This window comes from Callospermophilus lateralis, chromosome 5, assembly GCF_048772815.1.
Source record: "Callospermophilus lateralis isolate mCalLat2 chromosome 5, mCalLat2.hap1, whole genome shotgun sequence".
Classification (NCBI taxonomy): Eukaryota; Metazoa; Chordata; class Mammalia; order Rodentia; family Sciuridae; genus Callospermophilus; species Callospermophilus lateralis.
Window position 1 is genome coordinate 114,587,799 of NC_135309.1, and position 14,136 is coordinate 114,601,934.

General features: G+C 35.2%; 1 protein-coding gene across 5 annotated transcripts in view; it reads right to left on the reverse strand.

Annotated features, from left to right (window-relative positions):
- Erbin (erbb2 interacting protein) overlaps positions 1-13,895 on the reverse strand; it is a 131,482-nt gene extending 117,587 nt beyond the window's left edge. For 2 of the 5 annotated variants that reach the window (XM_076857203.2, XM_076857199.2), the window contains exon 1: positions 13,448-13,894. The gene's annotated coding sequence lies outside the window, so the exon portion shown is untranslated. Of the gene's footprint in view, positions 1-12,357; positions 12,379-13,447 lie in introns of those variants that run through there. The other 3 variants (XM_076857202.2, XM_076857200.2, XM_076857201.2) reach the window with 3 other exon arrangements.
- Between the last annotated feature and the right edge of the window lie 241 nt (positions 13,896-14,136).

The following is a 14,136-nucleotide window of genomic DNA, read 5'->3' on the forward strand; positions in this document are numbered from 1 at the left end:
CTTATGTGAACCCAGAAAGAACTCTTCTTCTCTAATACTTATTTTAAAATCTTTAGAAAATACTACTGTTCTAAAAATATTCTTCAAAAATTTTTAAATGCTAATATAAGGGGAAAACTAATAAAGTTGGGAAACCGGAATCTACTTTTTTAATTTCACTCAGGACACTAATAAATTACCTCCAGTATTTCACTTCCCTCGATGAGCTAAATGTTTCCTTTTCTGCTAATTAAAAAGAAAAGGAAAAAGGTTTATCCAAACAAGATTACTTCTAAGTCAATTACAACAATACAGTGAATATGAAGAAAATATCAACATTTCGGGGAACATGCATTTCATGTACACCTAATTATCTACTACATATACTATAAGAAGGTTAAAATCTTGATCAATGAAACACGAAAATTGACAGAAATTAACCTTAAGGCATAAGCAGTGACAAATATTCTTTGTGAAACATTTATGTACATAAATTATGTAAGTAGAGTTTACTGTTATAATAAACTAAAGAACCCAAATATATATCACTGATGTATATAATCACATATGTACATAAAGTCATTACTAAAGCATCATACTAAATATTAAGCAGATCAATGAAAATGTTTATAATTGATTTTTTTTAGAGATAAAGCAAAAAGTAAAGGAACAACAAGGCTCAAGAAGTCCTTCTCAGATGACTGAAGACGCCTTCAGGGTGCAGTTAATGGCAGAAGAAAAACAGAAGTCCTTCTTAAAGAATCTATCCAAGGACTGGGGTCGTAGCTCATTGGTAGAGCTCTTGCCTCACACATGTGAAGCTCTGGGTTCGATTCTCAGCACCACACAAAAATAAATAAATAAATAAAAATAAAGATATTGTGTCCATCTACAACTAAAAAAAAATTTTTTAAAGAATCTACCCAAGAATTTTTGCTTTTCTAACAAATATTCAGAGTTTAACAAATTTCCTTTTTCTTCTTTCCATTTCAATAGGTACACAATGCTAGAGAAAGTAAGTACAGTCCTGCCCCCTAATGAAAGCATAGAAATAAAATACTATCCCAGTTCTCAAGGGGTTTACAGTAATATAAGGGGAACCACTTAGTCAAATAAAAGGATAAGGATATAAAAAAGGAAAATAAAAGAATGACTTAATCAAACTTCTATAGTGTTGGGGACTATATCAAGCAATGGGAGAAAGTTAAAGGGAAATTTTTGTAGTTAAAAACATGGGTTATAAAATAACAACTGTTCTTGGGCTGGAGTTGTGGCTCAGTGATACAGCACTTACCCGACATGTGTGAGGCCCTGGATTTGATCCTCAGCACCAGATCCTCAGGCTTAATTTTTTTATTTTTTTAGTCGTTGATGGATCTTTTATTTTACTATAAATAAATAAAATAAAAGATCCATCGACAACTAAAAAAGAAATTGTAAAAAAACTGTTCTTAAAAGTACTTGTTAATTTGTTTATTAAATTACAAAATATTTGAATATACCATTTAATTAATATATTTATGATTCAATTACAAATAAAAGGGTACTATTAAAATCTTGATCAATGTTACAAATGTGTTTGAAATGTGTTACAAATGGTTAGAAATCTACAGAAAATAAAGTTACCTGATTATATCCTTAAGCCAAAATGTATAATATTAAGTTACTTTTATAATTGGCATAAATTATTTAAAATAGGATTAAATTCAAAATGCAAAATGACTGATCAATCTAATTACATTAGAATTTAAATTTCTACATAGCAAACACCATAACCAAGGCATAAAGCAACAAACCAATGTCAATTAGAACACAAAAATGCATACAAAACATACTACACTAAAAGAATTATTTATTTTAAACTTACCAATATCATAATTAATAAGCAGATTTAAATCCAAGCACTGACTCCCAGTCTATATTCTTACATACTATACTACATATTATAGTACAGAGGTACAAATAGTACTATGGCTTAGATGTGATTTGTCCCCCAAGCACTCAAGTAGTATAAGTTTGGTCCCCAGGGTGGAAGTGTGGAACCTTTAAGAGGTTAAGGCCTAGGGCTAGAGATGAAACTTAGTGTTAGAATACTTATGGAGAATAGATAAGGCCCCAGGTTCTATTCCCAGCAAAGCAAAAGGAGTGGGGGTGCTTAGTGGGAGGTCTTTGTGTCAATTGAGGGCATTCCCTAGGAATGCACTGTGGGAGTTCAGAGTCTCTCCATGGCTTCCAGTCTTGCCCAGTGTTCTCACCCTCTTTCACATTCTCCTTCCATTGTGGTGCCATCAGCCATAAGGTGATGCAGCCAAGAAGGTCCCAGAGAGAATCGGCACCCTACTACCCTACTACCCTACTATTCAGACTTTACTTAGCCCACAAAACTAGGAACTAAATAAACCTCTTTTCTTTTTAAGTACTCAGCCTGAGGTATTTTATCATGGAACAAAAAAAAATGTACTAATACAGATATCCATTTTAGTCCAAAATATACACAAACTACTCTTACACAGTTTTGGTGGAAATGCAAACAGATAAGTCTTTGAAGGGAATTTCACTCTATAATTTTAAACTAAACACACAAGGAGTATCTCTGGGAGACAGGATTACGGAAAATTTTTATTTTCCATGTTATATATTAACATTTAGATTTTATAGGAAGATTAATTTTACAATCATTTTTTAAAAATAAGGTAATTGTTTCAACCCTTTGCCTACAAAAAGCTCTTCTCTGCTTTTCCCACTTTCCTATCCTACCCTAATGCACCTCACTCTACAGATATTTAAAAGACAGAACTGGTAAAAATGGTTCTGATTTCAGTAACTGAGGAAGATGACTCAGGGTCTCTCTGGGTTTGGGAATGGCTTTCAAAAAAAAAAATGTGCAGACAGTACACTATGTTGATATCATATATTCATGACAAATAAAACAGCACCTACTATTTATAGTCCCTACAATCCTACAGTTAGCACCAAAACAATTAACTGTATCTTTTGAAGACCCCAGAGATTAAAAGGGGCACCCAAATTATCTCTAGTCACCAAAGGCTATCTCAGTATGTCTCTTAAATCACTTCCAAAATCTCCAGGGATGGGGGAAGTGAAATCAATTTATTCTAGGCCAGGTGACAGCCTTAGCCAGAAGATGATTTATTTTAGCTTATAGTTTTTGTATAGGGTCCTAATACAAAACATTCTTTACTCAGAGTCTAGAATTAACTTAAGTTTGAAATTCCAAAGACATCATTAGCATAGAAATATGTTTCAAACTTTGGGATAACGCAAACAATAGAACTTCCATATGGAAAAACACAGTTGTATCAAAATCACTGCCTTTATACTGAAACAGAACAATTATCCCCACAAGAAACTTGTTTTTTGTTTTTATATTTATTTTTTAGTTGTAGGTAGCACACAATCTTTATTTCTTTTTTATATGGTGCTGAGGATTGAACCCAGCCAGCGCCTCACATGTGCTAGGCGAGCACACTACCTCTGAGCCACACTCCCAGCCCAAGAGCTTATTCAAAGCACATAATAAAACTACTGAACTTGGACTAGGGATTAGCTCAATGGTAGGGCACTTGCCTAGGATGTGCAAGGCCCTGGGTTAGAGCCCTGGCAACACGTACCCTCCCACCACCAAAATTCTTTCAATACCCACTTTTCAGAGTACCCTGGAATTACTGAGGAATGAAATATTTCACCTAAGTATACTTTATTATAAAATTAAAGCTTGCCATTTTTACACTTTAGAATTTTATTCCTTTAGAAATACATCAGGAATGTATTGTACTATAAGAGCTTCTGGCTCAAATGTCTGAACAAATATTTACCTCAATATCTTCACAAAAAGGAAAACTAATTTCCACTAATCAGATAAATTACAAAGACAGAAAGGAAAAAAAAACCATAGAATAAATACTGTGATGCTCGATTAAAATTAGGGTTATTGGGCTGGGTTGTGGCTCAGTGGTAGAGCGCTTGCCTAGCATGCATGAAGCACTGGGTTTGATCCTCAGCACCACATAAAAATAAAACAAAGATATTGTGTCCACCAAAAAACTAAAAAAGATAATTTCTTTAAATTAGGGTTATTGTAGTCTCCTAGTTTTCTCATATACATAAATAAATATGAATGTATGTGTATACACAAATGTCTCCTAGCTCTATACACTGAGAGGACCTGGGGCCTCTAAATTCATTTCCACTAAAAATAACAAAGGAAAGTACAAGGTATACTTAAAACATCTCATTGTACTAAAAAGGATGAAGGTTCTCAGAGAGAGAGAGAGAGAGAGATAGATAGATAGATAGATAAGAGAGTAAGCCAGCTGGAAAGGATTTTCATTGGCCAAATCAAGAATTATTTAAGCATTAAAATAAATGATAAAGGATTACAACACTTTGAATAGGAAACCATGAGGCTAGGAGATGTAAATAAATTAAAATCTGATGAGGAATAAAACATTTACATAGTTTCAAAGTTATTTACCCCACCCTCCCAACAAAATACTCATATACTACAAATAGGGAAAGATTACCCTGAAAAAAGGACAAGTCTGGCAGTCACAATTTTTATCAACTAACTGAATTGCCATCACTTCCCAAGATGCAAGGAGGAGAAAGCTGCATCACATCTATGACAACCTTGCCAAAGATTTAATCATAAAAATTTAACCATAAAATCTAATCCAAGACCAATTCATGAAAAGTATTAGACAAATGAAAATTGAGGAGTATTCTACAAAATAACTAGGCTTGTAATTTTTAAGTGTCAATAAAACCATAGTAGAGTATGCATGATGTAAGCCTCTAGTAAAGTTCTCTGTAAAGGCAGAAATTGTTCCAGATTGAAGGAGAATAAAGAGATAACTAAATGTAATATATGGGGACAACTGGTGGAGTTCAGATGTTAGTCATGTATTCATGCTAACTTTCTGATTTTGATGGTCATAATACATAGGGAAATGTCCTTGTTCATAGGAAATGAACACAAAAGTATTTCAGTGTGAAAGGTCATCAGGTGGACAACTTACTGTCAAATGATTCAGGAACAAATAGTTCCTACTTTTCTGCATGTCCGTCTTTGTCTCAAAAACTAAAATATAAAAAAAGTTTCATAAAATCTCTAATAGTACTGAAAATATAGAAAGGGCATGTCTACAGACAAGAAAAGAAAGTAATTTGAGAATACCATGTGAATTGGAAGAGGAAGAGATGATAACAAAATACAATTCCCCCTATTCCCTATTTCACATTCTACCATTTCAGCTACCTCTGGTCAACCATGTTCAGTTACCTATGATCAACTCCAGAAACAAACAATTTTTAAGTTTTCACTTTTGCGCCATTCTGAGTAACATAATAGAAGTTCACATGATCCCTCTGTCCAGAGTAGAGACACTGATACACTGCTTTCAGATTACTTATTAGTCACCTAGGTTATCAGATCCATTACAGAGGTATTGTAGTACTTATGTTTTACTTAATAATAACCCCCAAAACAAGTTATGCTGGCAATTATATATGCCCCAAAGAAGCCATAAAGTGCTTTCTTCTCAATTAATAGGGAGAGAAAAAATTGCATCCTGAAGGTGCTAAGATCTTCATTAAGAATGTGTTCTACATATGAAAATGTAAAGAAAGAAAAAGAATTTCATGTTAGTTTTGTTACTGCACCTCAAACTGCAAAAGATACAATCATTCTGCTGCGAATGCAGCTCAGTAGTAGAAGGCTTGCGTGAGGCTGGGTTCCACCTCTAGCACAGAAAGAAACAGAAGTCACAGTGGGTGGCAAGTGCTTACTCAAGACGGAAAAGGCATCAATTTATAGAGTTTTGAGACTATCCATAGTTTTAAGCATCAACTGGAGATCTTGGAATTTATCCCAAGAAGATAATACTACACATTTGAGGGTACACATTTGAGTACCCAAAACAAGCATCAAATGCAATCTCTAAAAATGTTTAATTTCCTTAGCAAGGAGGATTGGAAGATGTATATCCTGGTCAGTCAGCCAAGTAATAAAATCATAGTAGTACATACATGATTTAAGTGTCTAATACAGCTCTCTGTAACTGGGAGAGCTGCCCGATAGTATGTGAAAATAACAGAGTATCTGCTGAGGGACACAAAGAAGTCAAGCTATTCACACACCCTAAAGGAGAAACCCATTTGTTAAATATTCCTCTCTCTCCTCTTCTAAGCAATAACCAAAGCAAGAAGAACTCGAGCTGGAAAAACAAAGTACAATTAAGAGAGCGGTACAATTAAAGTTGGGCCATAATAAAAAACTTTTTGACCTCCATGAAAAATCTAACATTTGGAGGCTGAGAAAGGAGGAACGCGAATTCAAAGCCAACATCAGCAAAAAGTGAGGCACTAAGCAATTCAGTGAGATTCTGTCTCTAAATAAAATACAAAACTGGGCTGGAGAGGTGGCTCAGTGGTTGAGTGCCCCTTAGTTCAATTCCCGGTAACGGCCCTCACCCTGGTTCCCACTCTGTCCCACCTACTCCCCCCCAAAAAGACCCTGAAAACCAAATGAGCTAAAAAATCAAGCCACTTGATTCTCCCAAAATACAATACCAAAGGATCAAAAAAAAAAAAAAAGAATCAAAGGAAGTAATGAAAGTTCCACAAATCCCAACCCATTAATAATGTCTTCAAAGTGTGGTCCACAGGTCCTGAAAATCCACAGCCCCTAGTCCTAACACTCTTCAAGAAGTCTTTAAGGTCAAAAATATTTCTTCATAACAACACTCTAAAGTTATTTTTCCCTTTTCCATTATACTGACATTTTACACTGATGATATGAAAGCAATAGTGGGCAAAACTACTAGCATCCTGGCAGGTACATGTATCTTTACTACAAATTCCCAGATTTTTAAATGCCACAATGCTCAAAGATATTTTTAGTAAAACAAAATAAGTGAAGTAAAAAGTAACAAAAATTCAAAATAAACCAAGTATATCTATTAAGAAACAAAAAATAACTTAAAATCTTGTGTTTGCTACTGCATAATTAAACGTGTCAATATTTGGAAAATACATATAATTCAATGAACCAATATTTTCCAAGTGACCGATGTAGGATATTACAAAAATCATGAAAAAGGTAAAAGATTTATCCAAAGTACAAGGAAAAAAGATACAAAATACAAGATAATGATATGAAATGAAATTTTCAGTGATATGATTTCAGATTCAATATTTCAACTAACCTGTAGAAAACCACTACTTGTCAAATTCTGGTTTATCAAATACTTATCAAATTTTGATAGCAAAGAGTATATACACAATTATCTTAAAAGGCTGGGAAAAAATTCCTCCCTTTTCTAACTACATCATCCATATAAGACTATTTTCTACATATACTTTAACCAAAACAACATATTGCAACAGATGGAATGAAGAAATTGATAAAGAATTAAGCTGTTTTCTATTAAACCACACATAGAAACTTGCAAAAATACAAAACTGCCACTCCTTTTGCTCTATTACAGAGAGCCCTCTATATCCATGAGTTCATTTCACAATCATTCATTTACTGAAAATATTAGGAAGAAAAAAATTGCATCTGTTCTGAATACATAGAGACTTTTAGCACTTACACTGTATTAGGTATTTAAGTAATAGATATATACATACATATATAATTTAAAGTACATAGGGAGGATTATGTATGTTATATGAAAATACTATATCATTTTATATAAGAGACTTTAGCATCCACAGATTTGGGTATGAAAGGTTAGGCCCTGGAACAATCTTCCATGGATACCAAGACACAAACTGTTACTTGTTTTGGAAAGTAGTTGTATTTTTATTAGAACAATATTTAGTATTTTAAGTTTGTTTTAGCTTATAATACAGGAAATATAGTAAATAGACCACATAAGCCAAAAAATTTGGGTTCTCAGTAATTTGTAAGATCAAAGGATTCTAAGACCAAAAAGTTTGAGAACGGAGTACTTAAGGCTATGACTATTATAATTATCCATCTTATAATAAAATGACTTCTGACAGGCAAATGAAATGTATAAGGCATTCTGTCCCAAAGTAAGTTGTCCCAAACTACTCTAGATATGATCCCTGACTTGATGGTTCACCTTAAAATTTTCCTCTTTACAATAATGCAAAAGTGATATGCATCTGGAAAGCAGTGTGGAGGTTCTTCAGAAAACTTGGAATGGAACCACTATTTGACTCGCTATCTCATTCCTCACTGTATACCCAAAAGACTTAAAATCAGCATCATACAGTGATGCAGCCATATCAAGTTTATAGCAGCTCAATTCATAATAGTGCCCTTCAACAGAGGAACAGATTAAGAAAATGTGGTATATATACACAAAGAAATATTACTCAGCCATAAAGAAAAATGAAATTATGGCATATGCAGGTAAATGGATGGAGTTGGAGAATATCATGCTAAGCAAAGTAAACTAATCCCAAAAAAACCAAAGGCCAAATGTTTTCTCTGATAAGCAGATGTTGATTTGTAATTGGGGGGGAGGGGGGGGATGAAGGAAGTTTCAGTAGGGCAGAGGGAAGTGAGGGGAAAGAAGGAGGGAGTGGGAAGGACAATGGAATGAGAGGAACATTATTAACCTACATACATGTATGATTATATGACTGGTGTGACTCTGCACAGTTTACAGCCAGAGGAATGAGAAGCTGTGTTCCATTTGGATACAATGTGTCAAAATGCATTCTATTGCCATATACAGCTAATTAGAACAAATTTTTTTAAAAAGTGACATGCCTTTGGTAGAAACCATAATTTAATGGGTTCAATCCCCAGTACCACACACACACACACCAAAAAAAAAAAAAAGGAAAAAGAAACCATACTTCAAATTTTGATCTTTTCCCCAGCTAGCAAAGCATATACAACATATACAATATGCTCTCACAAACCATGGAACAGGATTGAGAGTAAACTATCAATACTCTACTGGGTTGCAGAGATTTTGTTGTTTGTTGTTGTTGTTGTTGTTGTTTCTTTGAATTCAGGTATTCAATAAATTACATGAGATTTTTTCTACCCCTTATTATAAAATGAGCTTTGTGTTAGACAATTTTGCCCAGTTGTAGACTAATGGAAATATTCTGAGCACATTTAAGATAGGGTAGGCTGCCTAAATTCCCAGCAATTTGGGAGACTGAGGCAGGAAGACTGCAACTTCAAAGTCAGCCTCAGCAACTTAGCAAGGTCCTAAAGCAACTCAGCAAGACCCCATCTCTAAATAAAATATATAAAAAATAAAAATAGTTAAGCACCACTGGGTTCAATCCTGGTACCAAAAAAAAAAAAAAAAAAAAAAAACGGTGAGACTAAGCCATTATGTTTAGGTTAGGTACATTCTATGCATTCTTCTTCTTATTTTTTTTTAATTGTCAATGAACCTTTATTTTATTTATTTATATGCAGTGCTGAGAATCAACCCAGTGCCTCACTCATGCTAGGCAAGTGCTCTACCACTGAGCTACAGCCCCAGCCTCTTAAATGCTTTCTTGACTTAGAATATTTTCCTGTTATGATAGGTTTATCTTAGAAGATATAAGTGCTTCTCATCATAAGTTGAGAAGCACTTAAGTTATTCAGTCTTCTTTCCATTTTTCTATTCCCTCACTGTAAACCACAGGTCATAACTACATGTTGTCAATGTGCATTTCTTACCCCCTTCTTACACACCAAAAAGCCAAGAGCTCACTATGTACAAAAGTAAATGGACTTTGAATAAGGATGTCCTTAAAATTGAAGTCCAAAAACTTTATTTTACATATTTGATTACATAATATCATCTTTTTATCTTCTCATTTTTCTATATATTCTCTATATCTGAATTTATTAATGTATAAATGACTTCCAAATAGTAGTAGAGTTTATTAAGCTAATTTTTACATATTCTTCTTTTCTACTGTCTCACATGTCCTCATTTATAAAGACTGGCAAGACCTTCATCTAATGTGGCCTGGAACAAAATTTGAAGTGTGAATAGAGTGCTTATCTCATAGGAGAAAAAATAGGCAACTTCAAAATTTTAGGAACATTTAAAAAAGCAAAGAAAGAAACATAAAGGAGAAGGAAGATACCCATAAACACATGTACATTTAGAGAGGCTAACCACACACACACACACACCAAAAACAACAACAACAATCAGGTAGGGAGGTTGCAGAGTGTCAAGACATGAGAATGTTTAACAATCTAATATGATCTCAACAGTTAATCCTAAGGACATTAAAGAGAAAGAAGGAAACTGAGGAAACAAACTAAATAAAAACAAAACAGTATATTAACGCATATCAAAACAAAATACTGACATGTATACCAAGATGGAATACAAAAGGAATATTCAAAATTAAATGGGACTGATCAAATTTTTTCTACTGCATGTTTTGAACAGTTTTTTGATATAATAAGCAGACTAATAAAGTTTGAAAAAGAAGGGAAAGGCAAAACATAATTAATAAACAACTGGTAAACATGGACAAATAGGGGAAGTAAATGAAGCTAACTATAAAAATAGGAACCTAAAGGAATTAGAAGAGAAAGCTGAACAATAATTAGATTTCTTTTTTACAGGTAGGAAACCAAAGACTGGAGAAAACTAAACAGTAAATCTGAAAAATGGAAGTAGCATAGTTCAGGAGTTAGTGCTGACAGGAACCCAGAAAGAGAAAACAAAAATTTTTTAAAAGTACAAGGCAGAAATTAACAAATTTCTTGAGATAATTCAAAAGCAGATATTATAGAGCATAATTCACATATAGATGTACCATGGAAATAACAGTATATATTCAAAAACTGCATAATCTATCATGAACAGTTCAGAAAAGGAAAAAAAGACACATTCAGAGGTTTATAACATAAATAGTCCAAAAAGCATGTACCAAAAAAAGAATGAATGAGCAAGACAAAAGGGTCAAAATGATAATACAAAAAACAAAGTACGAGTATTTAAAGAGAATGTGGAAACTAGTAACAATTACAAAAAAAATTAATTCTGCTATCCAACATCACTAAAATTCATCAAAACCCCAAATACTCTGTAAATACTTCCATAATCTATTTCTTTAAACAAATGCCTAAATATGCACCAAATTTTCTGAAATTTTAAAGTATTTCTTAGAAGATATTGTTTACTACCAATAGCTCAATACCAATAATGTCTAAAGTAATAACTTTAGAAATTTACCAATGACACAGAGTAGCACATAACAAAAATTTGGTTTCCACATCCGAACCTCTATAGGCTTTTTATACATGAAGTTCACAATAGATTGATCCCAAGTGGCAAGGAGACTTCATAACTCAATACCTACTAGATGATGATCTGAAAATTCATGATTACTTTCAATACAGAGACTTTACATGTGCATTTTGTGCAATATGAGCAAAAGCTCTGGAAGTACTCTATACACACACAATACTAATACACAAACTTTTAAATCATTTTGAAATATTTTAACTGTCCTTTCTAAGCCTCTTTGTAAACCTGTCACATTTATAAACAAGGCTTTGAAAATATTTATAGTTTGACAACAGTATAAAACCTAAAATTCATTCAGTGCTAAGCTAACAGAATTTAATTTGAAGTAAACTACAAAGTAAATTATGCCTTACTGAAGGGGGAAAGGAACTAAAGATAATTACAAAGTGAACACCTCACTTTTAAAACTATGTTATCAGAACTTAAAACATCCTACTTATTTTTCCCTAAATTGGAGGGAGAGGCAACTATCTCTAAAAACAGGAGTTTAAACAATCATTTTTAAGCGTGATGAAACTTTTTTAATATAAAAGTTACAAACATGGAAAAACATCTTCACTAAGTGTTAAGTCTCTGCAAAAAAAGACTTGCTCTATTAAGGCTTTGTTGCTCTGGGGCCAAGTATAAGCCATATAAGGAAACTGAAGTTCAATGTCATTTACTTTGTTCCCCACTTTTAAATGCCCAAGAATAATCTCCTTTGCTGCCTAAAATCATCCAAAATCATAAAGCAGATCAGTTATGCACTTTAAAATCCTCGATAAAGCTACTCAGACTTACAGGAATTATTGGATGGTTCACAAATTTTACCAAAAATTGAAAGGGAAAAAAAAAAAAAAAAAAAACTTCAGACACCAGGCTCTAGGAACAAAACAATAATACATAGTAATAGTTAAAAGATTCTATTTTTGAAATGTACTTAATTAAAGATGAAGTAGCCAATAACAAGTTGTGGAATAACTAGATCCTGATCTTTAAAACCTACCTTTTTTCTTTGAACTAAAGAAAACCAACCCTTTTCCCTCAGTTTCCGGTAATAACTTTGGTAGCATCTGATTAATTAAACATCAGTTTACACTTAAGATATACCTACCAAGAGAATCTCTTATTTAATATTTGTTCAAAAGCACAATATTATCTTTGACCTCCCTTTACCACAACAGCACTGGAATAAAACTAAAAAAGACACACACTAAAACAACATTTCGGGTTTGCTGCAACCAAAACTAGTTTGATCTATGAAGCCTACCCATTGGTTCAGAAATGCTCATAACTCTGACTGGTGGAATGTCTGCCACGCTTGACAAATTCCCACCCACTCAGTAGGTACCTAACACTTATCAGACAGAACCAAACAAAATCAGGAGAACACAAAAATCTGAAGATCAGACAGTTCCAAAAGCACATTTTATCACCAACAACGTGACTGCCATAAAAATCATTTTAAGCATTTTACTTCCCTTCCTATATAGGCTCTTCTGAAGTAGAGAAGTCCTAACAAATCAACTACTTACAAGTGTGTGTTGTTTTTTTAATCATAACTCTCTCTCTCTGTAACCATTACAACGTCCTTTTTCTTCGTAGTGGATCTGTTACATTTCTAGCAGACATATGCTTTCAATTAACCAAACAAGCATTACAGGGTACAAAACGTTTGAAAAGAACAAATAAAGAGATGTATTACCTCGCCCTGAAAAACAACTAAAGTCCAAGAAAATATATTTATAAGGGTTTGAACAAAAGTGTCTCCATAAACGATTATCGCAGAAACCAAAACAATCGGCATCAACATAAACAAATGCGGCAGCCATCTCAATAACAGCAAATCACTCGCTCCAGCGACCTTTCTTCCAAAACAAAAGTTGCCAGTTTCAGCAACTTAATATACAATGTATATGTCCCGAAAACCTAAAACTTCTGGACCTGTGCTGAACAAAGGCACTCTTTCTTCCGATTGCGGAAAACTTTCCGTCCCACCGCATTCTTACAACCCCTAATAAAAAGAGAAAAGAGTCCAGATGGTAGGAGGAGGAGAAAAATCAGGTCTACTATTTAGCTCCTAAAATGCTACCCACTCTTAACTTGAAAAAAGAATGCACGTCGACTTGAGCAAAGTAAAAATACTATCGCCTGTTTTCCGGCCCAGGAACTTCGCGACTTCTAGACACTTTCGTGAAAATTACCTTTCGGTCGTGTCTCAGGGCAGCTTTCTCAAGGCTCCGCTTGACATGATTTCCTTCCCTTCATTAGTCACTTAGGATCCAGCCTAATTTCTCTCTCGGGTGAGAGCGGATGTGCTGTGGCCTCCCGAATAAGAGTGGGTTGCTTTGGTGGGGGTTGGGATGCGGGCTGGCTTCCTGGCCTCGAGTTCTGCAGGAGTTTCCCAGCCCCAACTAGGATCTCCGCCGAAAGGAGGAAAAAAAAAACTTTTCACTCGTGACACCGCCCGGAATTGCCGTGCGAAACTCACTTCCTGCCTTGGCGAAAAGCAGGATCCAGCTCCGTCCAGGGGAACCCGGAAAACCAGCTCCGCGCGCGCCGCCGAGGGGGAGGGGAGGGGGCGTCCGCCGCGAGCCTCCGGCTCCGGGCGCCCGGCGCGCCGCGCACACCCGACGGCGGCGGAGCACGTCCAGCGGGGACGAAGACGCGGCCCGGACGCTGGGCGAGCTTTGGCCGCGCTAGGCCGCCGCCTCCGCCTCCTCCTCCTCCTCCTCCTCCTCGCCACCGCCCCCAGAGCCGAGCGGTGGGGTTATTGTCTCGATAGCGCCTGCCGCGCCCTTCGTCCTCGCCGCCACTGTCGCCGCCGCCTTGAGCCCGAGCCGAGGGGCCGCAGGCTGGATGGCGGCCCCCTCCCCGGGCCGTCCGTCGGGCC